This window comes from Schistocerca serialis, chromosome 4 (genome assembly GCF_023864345.2).
Source record: "Schistocerca serialis cubense isolate TAMUIC-IGC-003099 chromosome 4, iqSchSeri2.2, whole genome shotgun sequence".
Classification (NCBI taxonomy): domain Eukaryota; kingdom Metazoa; phylum Arthropoda; class Insecta; order Orthoptera; family Acrididae; genus Schistocerca; species Schistocerca serialis.
The window spans coordinates 663610620-663623374 of record NC_064641.1 but is presented as its reverse complement, the minus strand read 5'-3'; the positions used below and the strand labels follow the sequence as shown (position 1 = coordinate 663623374).

The following is a 12755-nucleotide window of genomic DNA, read 5'->3' as shown; positions in this document are numbered from 1 at the left end:
ACGCATGTGTGTGCATGCCGTAGCATGTTCTGTCTCACACGTTCACAATGGCCAGGCTGCAACTAAATAGTGTGAAAGGCAGCATGAATACGCTTCTCTGTTGTCTCCACATCTGGAGTGGGCTCTGCAAACACGATACTTTTGAGATGGCCGCATAAACAGAAATCGCAGTGGTTGATATTCGGTGAACGAGTGGTCCATGCAACTCGACCCCCTCGGCAGATCCATCGACCAGGGAAGACACGATTGAGGTGCGTCCGGACGTTAACGGCGAAGTAGGCTGGAGCACCATCATGTAGCAGCCACATAACCCTTCGAATTATCAATGGCACTTCTTCCAGCAGGGGAAGGAAAAGTCACCCGCAAGAAACGCCGGAAGTTCCGGCCTTTTAGGCGACGTGGAAGGAAGACTGGTTCCAAAGCACAGTCGCCAATTATCCTGGCCAACGCATTCCTGCTGCACCGACGTTGATGATTCGTTGTCACCATGGGGATTCTGTACACTATCCCACCGATGACTGTTATGGAAGTTGAAGATACCACTCTGGTATAGGTGGCGTCATCTGTGGATAGGCTGTATTACACAAATCACGGATTCGTGGTTACCTGGTGAAAAAACCATTGACAAAACTGCTCCCGATGTGGAAAGTCTGTGGCTAGTAAGCCCCGCGCACGCTGTAAGTAATAAAGGTAGCAACAATTGTCATGGAGAATGTTCGACACGGCTGTGTGCCTTACCCTGTACTGGTACTGAAACGGCGGTCGCCTTCCACAGTGTTAATTTTCCTCCATGTGTGGTATCCGAACATTTCGGGTACGTCCTTCATGATTTCCTGCTTCCCGAAACGACCCTGTCTAAGACAAACGGCGAAACACTGTGGCAAACTTTGAACGCTATGGTTGTCAGTGGACTCAAATGGCTCTGAGCACTATGGGACTTAACTTCTGAGGTCATCAGTCCCCTAGAACTTAGAACTACTTAAACCTAACTAAGGACATCACACACATCCATGCCCAAGGCAGGATTCGAACCTGCGACCGAAGCGGTCACGCGGTTCCAGACAGTAGCGCCTAGAACCTCTCGGCCACCCCGGCCGGCTTGTGGGTAGAGATAGGTGTGCTGGTACAACCTTGCTTCCCGTACGTAAACCCCGCGTCGGTATGCTCTCGATTCGAATACGGTAACATTGTATACAACTCTGTATTACATCCGCTACAAGGGGAGTCAGTAAGAGAAGTGAATCGGACACAACATTACCAATTACTATGGTAGTATAGGGCGCTAGAGCATGACGTATGAGGAACAGTACCACCCTCTAGGAGGAAACTATGCATACTGCAACTGTGGCTGCATGGTGCAGCGCGTATTACACCGCAGTCTCTGTAACAAAGTATGATTGAATAAATGGTCTCTAGCATGGAAACCATCATTTACGGACATAAGCTCATTACACCTTTCTTGTTTCGTATCCTCTCATCGAGCAATCACTAGAGTTTGTAAGCGATGGAAAAAAGTCACCTCGTATTTTTCACTAAAATCGTAAGTATTTGATGGTACGGGCAAGAAGGAGGGCGGGTGATACAGCAATAGACTATTCCGTACTGAATCCTCCGCACCTGCTTGGCTAAGCATAGAATCTGGAAACGAAGAAGATCTAAAAATCCTAGAGAAATAGCCACTGTTCATCGAATAAAGAGAATCTAAATCAATATCGATGTTTGCAGCAGCCAGGAAAAACGGCGAGAATCCCCTGCCGATATTACTGAGGGATGCCTTCGTGGCTATCGATTGCCCACGCCAGACTCCTTGGGCGCGCCCCGAGTTGACCTGCCGCACCATCTTTACGAGCGAGATAGCTGGCGGCCGAAGCGCGCCTCCAATTAGACCACCCCCGCCTCCCCAATCTACCTCTAACCCGTTCAGCGCTCTGCTCGGAGAGTTCTTCTTTCTCCGCGCTCTCCAAGTCTGGGATATCAGTCTACCAGCTCGAGGTTCATTCAGTAATGTAGTTGTGGACACTATGTACAGAAAGTACACTGATGGAAATGGGAAGCGTTACGTCAATGCAGCACCAGTCCTATAGTTATCCAACTTCGTTAAGACATTCATCACAAAACGGATATTACATGATTAGATTTCCATTCCATTTGTAACTGACATCTATCATCATCATCAGTATGAGACGTAGCCACCACGTGCACGAATACAGTCTTGTATTTGTTGTGGCATGGAAGGAAAAGGCCTCTGTAAATAATCTTAATTTTATGCCATGCCTGAAACGCACGCTGTGTCAGTCCATGTATATTTCTTGCTGGAGTCTCGTAAGAAAGTATTTTTTTCCCACTGCATTCCAGACATGCTCCATGGGTGGCAAATCAGTGAACTGCGTAGGCCAGTCAACACTCGGCACGTTTCTCAAGGCAAAGGCATTTTTCGAAAAGTGTAGAGGGGCGGGAATATTTGCATTAATCTGTTGGAATGTGCCGTTTGGTACAACGGTCGTGAAGGGTATGGTATCAAGATTTACCACTCAAGTGTCATAATGCCGAGCACTCAGCTTTCATTCTACAGTTGCACAAGAAATGCTGTTTTAACGTTCAATAGCTCCACACACCATGGTTCTATGAGATGGGGAGGTACTGGTGTCGAGAATGGGTCCTTCCTGAGAGCTTTCAGTAGCCTACGGCGTCGACCTCACCACCACAAACAGAAACGAAACTCATCACCGAATCCCGCAGAACGCCACTCAGTATCCCACTTAACGCTGTTGTATGGAGCTAGCCTTTAGAAGAGCAATTTATGTTGGCTATGTGATTTCAATTTCAAGAACTCAGTTTAAAGTACTTTGCCCACTATCTGGTACCCGTTGTGATGCGTAAGTTTGGAATTTTGGATTAAAGGTCCTCCGTAATGGTGCAAAACCAAGGCGCCCTATGACACCATCCTCAGGTTCTGCGACGCTCCAAACAGCAAGGTGACACATACGAAGAGAAGAGGAACAACTTCATGAGAGGTGGAAGGAGGTTAACGTCACATTGGTACCAAATTTCACCACAATTCTGCTCAATGCTACCGTGGACGTGCCATACGATGTGTAGGTCGTCACACTCACTCTTACCCACTTTCATCCCTTCTCTCGACCCCTCTGCGATGGGTTGAAGAGCAACGTCTAGCGTTGAAATCACGCGGTTTTCTAATTTGTGGCCGAGGAAAATAATTTAGACACACAAACAGAAGCAGAACTGAGAGATAAAATATGTACATTTCTCCTCCTAAGATTAACTGGCGGAAAGAGCTAAAAGTTAAATTTCGTGGAGCGGTGTGGAGTTCGCAATATAGGGGATGTGGACGACCAGCTACAGAATTCTCATTAATCATTTTCTGGTTATCTAGGTGAATTCTGCGGTTTGGTGACACTGAACGGCCTCGGCAAACAAGAGCCTCATGTCAGATCGTAGAGCCAGAAGCTAGCTTGAGGTGATGTTTTGTAAAAGTGGTAGATTCGAGGAAACTTAATTGAAGCCAATATATCCCAGTAGTTTTCGTAGAAACTTGAAACGAAGTATTTTCGTAAGTCTTTTGACTAAATGACTTGCCGTTTCGTTTCTGTGGACATTATCGGCGTCAAGGATCCGGCTGATCACGTCCATCCCATGATACAATGTTTTTCACCAATGGCGTTGTTGTCTTCCAAATCGAGAAGGTCCCTGTTCGCTCACCTCGCATCGGTGCAGAGCGAGGATGAAAAGTTGCATCTCTGCTGGCCACAGAAGTCACAGATATCAATGTTACTGAACCTTTGTGATTTAGTCTCGAGCTAATGGTGCGTGATTGCTGTCCATCTCATCACTGCTAAGTGAACTTGCCACTATTATGGAGGAAGAATGATATAAGATTCGAAACTTCCTGGCAGATTAAAAGTGTGTGCGGACCGAGACTCGAACTCGGGACCTTTGCCTTTCGCGGGCAAGTGCTCTACCAACTGAGCTACCCGAGCACGACTCACGCCCCGTTCTCACAGCTTTACTTCTGCCAGTACCTCGCCTCCAACCTTCGAAATTTTACAGAAGCTCTCCTGCGAACCTAGCAGAACTAGCACTCCTGAAAGAAAGGATATTGCTGAGACATGGCTTAGCCACAGCCTAAGGGATGTTTCCAGAATGAGATTTGCACTCTGCAGCGGAGTGTGCGCTGATATGAAACTTACTGGCAGATTAATATCAACAAAAGTAAAACGATTTTCGAAATGTGTCAGGAGACGCTGAGGGAATTAGATTAAGAACTGAAACACTAAAAGAAGTGGATGAGTTCCGCTATTTGAGCAGGAAAATATCTGACGATTACTACAGTACAGAGAAACTAAAGATGACGTGACGCGGTTCTGGCCGTAACCCTCTTGTCGCTTGCATCTGAATTCTTTCGTTGACTTATGCTCTCCACCCTTTCCATTCCATCCAATGATTATTAAACTCCCGGTTGCTATGCTCAATGATATTATAATAATGACAGCAGGATACGAGGTACTGACAGAATTGAAGCTGTGAGGACGGGTCGTGAGTCTAGCTCAGTTGGTAGAGCACTTGCCCGCGAAAGGCAAAGGTCTCCAGTTCGAGTCTCGGTCCGGCACACAGTTTTAATCTGCCAGCAAGTTTCATATCAGCGCACACCCCGCTGCAGAGTGAAAATCTCATTCTGGATATAGGGGCTACACTCGTTTGGTGTGAGACGTTCCCTGGGCGGGGGGGGGGGGGGGGGGGGGGGGGGAGGGGGGGGGAGGGGGGGGGGGCGAACCGCACAATAACCCTGGGTTCGGTGTGGGGCGGCGGAGGGGTGAAGTGGACTGCGGTAGTCGTCGTGGGGTTGTGGACCACGGCGGCTGCGGCGGGGACGTAGCCTCTCTGTCGTTTCTAAGTCCCCGGCTAATATACAATACAATACAATGGGAACGTCAGTAGCAGCACGTCGCGCAATTTCTTTCACATGCCTCTCTTCGCTAAGAAGTGGACTCTCCGCGGACGAGGCGGAAGGAACCTTCCAGACTGCGTAACAGTGGAAAAAAAAGAGGTTCAAATGGCTCTAAGCACTATGGGACTTAACATCTGAGACTTAGAACTACTTCAACCTAACTAACCTAAGGACATCACACACATCCATGCCCGACGCAGGATTCGAACCTGCGACCGTAGCGGCAGTGCGGTTCCAGACTGAAGCGCCTAGAACCGCACGGCCACATCGTCCGGCCGTAACAGTGAATTAATCCTTACACCAACAGAAACTGGCAAAAATCCACATTGTCGCAACGCGTTTATAGCCGCAATACATTTCCGGGAACCCCGGTTCGGGAGTCGATACGATCTCGAACGCTTCAAGCCCGCAACATTCCTTCAAAGTACCGGTTAGCTTGATCCGCATCGCGTACTCGCGAGTTCGGCGAAACGGCGGAAGGCATCTGGAGACGGGCGGCGCAGTGTTCCCAGCGGGCAGGGAAGTGCCCGGTTTTGGCAGAGGCAGGCCCACGGCTTGCCAGCGCAGGGGACCAGATACCATTTGTATTCGAGGCGGCAGCGCCGGCGGACGGCAGCGGCTGCGGCTGCGACCACCGGACGGGAAAAACAGGCCCGCTGCGGCAGGAGCAGCAGAGCCAGCTGCTCACCGCTTACTGGTAACTCACCGGGCCGCGGGCTGTAGCCTCCACGCTAACGTACTAGCGGAATGCGTCTCGTCTGGTCATTGGAAGTTTCATCCACCTGCTGAACCACAAGACGGCACACCATATAGCGTGGGTGAATGAGCAAACAAGAGAAGAAAAATGCTGCTGTCAGAGCACAAAGAAGGCGAATATATTCCCGTTTAAAAGATTCTGACTGAGAAATGGGGTACCAGCTGCCTCATTCTAATTTCCTCAGCACCTTTAAGTACTTTTCTTTAACGCGGAAGTCACATCTCGCTCCCACTACCTTCCCTAACTGTAACTCGCTCACAGCCACTAGTCCATCGGTATAAAGTAGCCCATACCCATCCACTCCCACTTCTATCTACATCTTCATTTGCACTCCGCAAGCCACCCAACGGTGTGTGGCGGAGGGCACTTTACGTGCCACTGTCATTACCTCCCTTTCCTGTTCCAGTCGCGTATGGTGCGCGGGAAGAACGACTGCCGGAAAGCCTCTGTGCGCGCTCGAATCTCTCTTACATTCGTGATCTCCTCGGGAGGTATAAGTAGGGGGAAGCAATATATCCGATACCTCATCCAGAAACGCACCCTCTCGAAACCTGGACAGCAAGTTACGCCGCGATGCAGAGCGCCTCTCTTGCAGAGTCTGCCACTTTGCGAAACATTTCCGTAACGCTATGACGCTTACCAAATAACCCTGTGACGAAACGCGCAGCTCTTCTTTGTATCCTCTCTATCTACTCTGTCAACCCGACCTGGCACGGATCCCACACTGATGAGCAATACTCAAGCATAGGTCGATAGAGTGTTTTGTAAGCCACGTCCTTTGTTGATGGACTACGTTTTCTAAGGACTATCCCAATGAATCTCAACCTGGCACCCGCCTTACCAACAATTAATTTTCTATGATCATTCCACTTCAAATCGTTCCGTACGCATACTCCCAGATATTTTACAGAAGTAACTGCTACCAGTATTTGTTCCACTATCATATAATCATACAATAAAGGATCCTTCTTTCTATGTATTCGCAGTACATTACATTTGTCTATGTTAAGGGTCAGTTGCCACTCCCTGCACCAAGTGCCTATCCGCTGCAGATCTTCCTGCATTTCGCTGCAATTTTCTAACGCTGCAACTTCTCTGTATACTACAGCATCATCCGCGAAAAGCCGCATGGAACTTCCGACACTATCTACTAGGTCATTTATATATATTGTGAAAAGCAATGGTCCCATAACACTCCCCTGTGGAACACCAGAGGTTACTTTAACGTCTTTAGACGTCTCTCCATTGAGAACAACATGCTATGACCACCGGACGGGAAATCTCATTCATTCAGCACAATTCATTATTATCTCTGTTTGTTTCTGTCATTCTCTCCTGCGTCACAGCCACAGCCTCTTTCTGTCCTACTACTACCGTTTCCTCTCACTGTCGCTATCTCCCTCTAGCTCTCTCTTACTGCTACCTACTTTTCATTCCTTCCCGCTGTGCCGCGCGGTGTAGCCGCGCAGCCTCAGGCGCCTTGCCATAGTTAGCGTGCCCCCCCCCCCCCCTCCCCCAGTCGGAGGTCCGAGTCCTCCCTCGGCCATGGGTATCTGTCTTGTCCTTAGCGTAAGTTAGGTTAACTAGTGGCCTAGGGACCAATGACCTCAGCAGTTTGGTCCCATAAGAACTTACCACAAACTTACCTTCCCACTGCTGCTATCTCTTCTCACTATCGCTATGCTTTTTCTAGGTGTCATTGTTCAAATCAAATGGTTCAAATGGCTCTGAGCACTATACGTCTTAACATCTGAGGTCATCAGTCCCCTAGAACTTAGAACTACTTAAACCTAACTAACCTAAGGACTTCAGATACATCCATGCCCGAGGCAGGATTCGAACCTGCGACCGTAGCGGTCGCGCGGTTCCAGGCTGAATGGCCTAGAACCGCTCGGCCACACCGGCCGGATTGCTGTCATTGTCACAGACTCTGTCTCTTATTATCTCTGGTTCTCACCCCTTTCCACTTTATTGTTATCATCATCATCATCATCATCATCATCATCATCATCATCATGTTGTTGTGGTCTTTAGTCCTGAGACTGGTTTGATGCAGCTCTCCATGCTACTCTATCCTGTGCAAGGTTCTTCATCTCCCAGTACCTACTGCAGCCTACATCCTTCTGAATCTGCTTAGTATATTCATCTCTTGGCCTCCCTCTACGATTTTTACCCTCCACGCTGCCCTCCAATACTAAATTTGTGATCCCTTGATGCCTCAGAACATGTCCTACCATCCGATGCCTCCTTCTTGTCAAGTTGTGCCACAATTCTTTTCAATACCTCCTCATTAGTAATGTGATCTACCCATCTAATCTTCAGCATTCTTCTGTAGCACCACATTTCGAAAGCTTCTATTCTCTTCTTGTCCAAACTAGTTATCGTCCATGTTTCACTTCCATACATGGCTACACCCGATACAAATACTTTCAGAAACGACTTCCTGGCACTTAAATCTATATTCGACGTTAACAAATTTCTCTTCTTCAGAAACGCTTTCCTTGCCATTGCCAGTCTACATTTTATATCCTCACTACTTCGACCATCATCAGTTATTTTGCTCCCCAAATATCAAAACACATTTACTACTTTAAGTGTCTCATTTCCTAATCTAATTCCCTCAGCATCACCCGACATCATATCCTTCCAAAAATTGGGTATTTTAGTCTCTGTCATCTATCTATCTATCTATCTCTTAGGAGGTCTATCTAGTTCTCTCTTTCCAGATGCCGATAACTCATTACCTTGGTTGGCAGTCTGTTTTCTGTCATTCTACGAGCATAACATTCCTTATTTTTGTCCACTTTATTACTGCCTCTTTCATATCTCATGAATTTCATCTCTGCCACCTGTATAAGAGAGTTTTCTTTTGTTGTTACTCTCCATGATTCAGAACCATATACAAGTGTAGGTATAGCGATAACTTGTAGAATTTCATTTGTGTTTCTATTATTGTTTTTCTTCTCAAAGCTCTTCAAACTGTTTCGCATATAGCTTGATAACTCTTAACCTTGTTCACAATGTCTTTGTCATAGTTAAATCTAATATCACGTATTAGATAACTGAAGTGGGATGCTTGTTCTAAAATTTTCACATTTATTATTATTTTCGATCTGACCGGATTATTTCCTTTGAAATCCATTATCTTTTTCTTATTTGCAAATATAGTTGTAATACATAGCGTTTTTGCTCAATCTATATATTGCTCTTCAAAAATTAATTTCTGTTTCCTGTTAATTACCTGATCATCAGTATATAAGAGAGTATTTAATGGTACACTAGATCCTGTTTTAATTCCTAACTGAATTCCGTCTTTCCACTTCATAACATCGTAGTAACTTTTTCCTTCAGACCTACCTAATAACTTTCTTCTTTTCTTTATTCCTCTTCCACTAGCACTATCTCCTTGACTCTTTTCCTAACATTGTTCTCTCACTGTCAACTATCTTCCACTAGCACTGAGTACCTCTCTTTCTCCCACATTGCCATTGTCTCTTTCGCTCATTCTCCACCACAACCACTATCTTCAAGTATTAGTATTTATCCGTCTCTTTTCCACTGCCACTGTCTCCTCCTCTCACAGCGCAAATAAAGGAAAAAAAGAGAAAAAAACGCGAATGTGTTCGCATACCAAACGTTTTGGGAAAATGTTTAAAGGTGCTGATGAAGATAGATAAGGCATCTGGTAACTCACTTTTAAGTCAGAATCTTTTAAACAGGAGCTCCGATAGGAGCATTTTGTCGCTGGTTCCCTTCTTGACAATCATATGAAAAGAACTTGATGGATCAGCAACATTATGATAGTTTGCTTACTTGAGTTTGTAATTACGTGGAACTACGTAGTTTTACACCTCAGGCCGTATTTTACGTGCACAAAAATTTTCATGTGTTTCAGTACAACAACAGCAACAACATGCAGTTCCCAGAACCATTCAGATGATAACAGAGACATATTACTACGTATTTCTCCGTGCTACGTCATTTTATAAACTACGTTTTCGCCTTACACTGGATTTTACGTGCGTATTTTACTTGTACAAGTACGAACAAAAATATCAAGAAAATTTTCAAGGATATTCCAGAACGGGATCTTAGCAATATATTGTAAACATTAGTCATCGCTGTGAATAGCCGCCTTAGTACCCAAAAACCTTTTTTTTTCGGTTTTTCTTAGGAACCACCCTTGGGCTAAATGGTGCTTCCATAAGCCCCTTAAGGCACACCGTAGACCACATCTAATGCAAGAAGAACCAACCGATTAGCTCCATTTGCTGGGGAGTGTGCAATATTCAATTTTCGACCCTGTACTGTAGGATAGTTACAGTAACACGATCCTTCTGCTGGGTATTCAAATGGTTCGCAGCCCAAGGGCTATCTAAAACAATTAACCCCACCTTTCTATACTAATAGAGCCCGCAGTATGAGCCCGGAAAAATTCCGTTGGAACATATTAGGTAACGTATGCTTCGCATGCATACCGATTAACAAGAGCTGTCACTATGGCGACACCGTGTGTTTAGAAGGGAGGGCAGGAAGAGTAGGGCTTTCGTCCCGTCGACAACAGCGTCATTAAACACGGAGCACAAGCAGATTGTTTGAAGGGTGAGCAAGGAAATCTGCCGTGCCCTTTCAAAGAAACCATTCGGGCATTTGCCTGCAGTGACACAAGGGAATCAAGGAAAACCGAAATCTGGATGGCCGGACGCGGATGTAAGCCATCGTCCTCCCAAGCGCGAGTCAATGCGTTAACCACCGCGCTATCTCGCTTGGATTACAATTGCGGTCTGAGAGAAAGGCAGGAAGGACGAACATGGATGACATACCTCTCCCGATTAATTCTTGAAGCATTATGTTTTCTTATTTTTTCGCTTTATCGTCCCCTCTTTGCTTCCACCCTTGGCGGTGACCTGTCTCACCACAACCTCAGCGCGGCTCTGGCTGTCTACTATCTTACAAACGTCAAAGTTCTACTGCATACTTTGTGATATTACTAATCTACTCCCTACTCCGTCCGAACAGGCCTCGAAAGGCCCAACGGCGCCGACCGACCGCCGTACCATTCTCAGCCGACAGGGGGCACTGGATACGAATATGAATGGGCTTGTGGTTAGCAAAGCGCTCTCCCGGTCGTTGTCAGCTTTCGTCTTAATCAGGTAGCTCCTCATTTGGTCCCACAAGGGCTGAGTGCACCCTGCTTGCCAACGGCGCTCGGCAGACCCAGACGGCGACCCATCTTGGTGCTAGCCAACCCCAACAGCCCTTAAAGACGGGAACAGACGTTACCACTGCAGCAAGGCTGTTGGCTCGATACTGTTACAAGCGTTCCATATTGATCTACACTTTATTTTTTTCCAACATTCATGGTTCGCCATATGACTCATCATAACAGTTGCTAGTATATAGTACTTTGGCTCAACTTGAGTGAGTAGACAACATGGAGTGTCATCATCAAGGACGGCGATGGACGGCGTGGTTTCTGTGGAAGGCTCTTATTGCTCACAAGGAAAATGAAGTTTATGATTGTGAAGTGACTTTCTCACCTTCCCATCTTTGGCCTCTTTGAGCCGTCAGGAAAAAAAAAAAAAATGCTGTTTTGAAGGGCGCGCCGCAGCGCGTTGTGTGAAGCAGTCGCCCTCCGTATCTGGCGGTGGCGCTGCTGTGGCAATCGCAGCTTTGGTGTCTCCCTCTGGTGGGAAAGCGGAAAGGTGCCTGTTCACGTGCATTTAAGGGGCGCTATCAGCTCGAAGTTGGTCAGTCGAAATGAGGCTAGGACAGTCTCCCGTCAGCAGTTGCTGGTCTGTCTCTCGTTCGCATTTGTGCGGCAATTATTGTCTGTCTGTCGTCGGAGTGCGAGTATGTCTGTCGTTTGGATCAAACTTTAAGCCAGAAAATGAGAGTCTTGCCACTACGCCAGTAACAGAACTCAGCTAGTGGTCGCCCGGTCGGGGCTGAGTTCCTGCATCTGAGTCTGCGCATTAGGCCGCCAGTCTGCTGGAGTTGCTCGGGCAACGGTCATTTGCGGTTGGATCGGTCGGTTGGTCGGTCGCGCACTGAGACACGAGATGACTTGTCCGCCTTGAGCGTCAGCGCATGTGAGGTTCCCACGTGAGTCCAGCGGGCCGCGCCGCGTAGAAAGGGGTAGTGGCTTGGCGGTTGACACGAGAGCAACAGGAGTGAAACTACAACATCGGGCTGGCCGGGGCGAGCTGCGACACCGTGAGACGGGAGATCTGCGCGCCTTCCTGCGTCCGTTGAAGCATCTGGCAGCGGACGGTTCGGGAGAGCGTTGGCGGTGCTGCGCCAGGTCTTCGCCATAAATCGCAGTTTATTAGAAGTTAAGTGACTGGAGATATGTTGTTTCATTTACTAGTTAAATTCTACTTGTTTTCTTGGTGAGGTCACCAGCTGCTTTGTTTTGGGGTCGTCCCACCATTTTCCTCCGTTTGCCCACCCACGGGAAGGTGGTTGTTTGTGAATTGGGTGGTCCGTTTCCCCCTTGTGGAGTTGGGGAGGGTTAAAGCAATCTCTGGTTCGGGTTGTTCAGTAATCCCCCTGTCAATTTGCCATACGTTAATAGCTGCCTCTGTCATGTTTGTCGGATTCGGTGTTAACGAATTTATAAAATTAAGGTGTAAAGGCCGAATTCCTGAACTATGTTTTTATCTTGCCTATCATCTAGCGAGGCGGTATATGTGTAATGTATGTAAGTCTAAACTTTATGTAAGTCTAAATTTCATGGGTTTTATTTAAATAGCCATTTTTATTAAGTTGTCATCCGTCCACCCTGAGTCCTTTTAAAAACAAATTGCACTTTCGGTGGCAAGTAATTTCTTAGTGTGAGTGTTTGTACCATTTCCATCCCTCTTACGGGGTGCAGAGTTAATGTGTTTGTGTGAGTTGTTAAAATTTTTAGTTTAAAGTAATCTGGTGTGTTGCAGATTTGCACCAGTGTAGTCTTTCAGAGGTTGTTGTGTGCGGTCGTGACTACGGCCGTGTTGAAAGGGAGCGGCAAGTTTCTCAGCCCGAAGGCTC

At 47.0% G+C, this 12755-nt stretch overlaps 1 protein-coding gene and 1 non-coding gene across 2 annotated transcripts in view; both read right to left on the bottom strand.

The window, feature by feature from the left end:
• Nucleotides 1–12755, bottom strand: part of LOC126473136 (integrin alpha-PS2-like) — a 775755-nt gene that overhangs the window by 564538 nt on the left and 198462 nt on the right. The window lies entirely within an intron of this gene.
• Nucleotides 3925–4000, bottom strand: Trnas-cga (transfer RNA serine (anticodon CGA)). The gene has a single exon. It is a non-coding gene; the product is annotated as a tRNA-Ser (tRNA).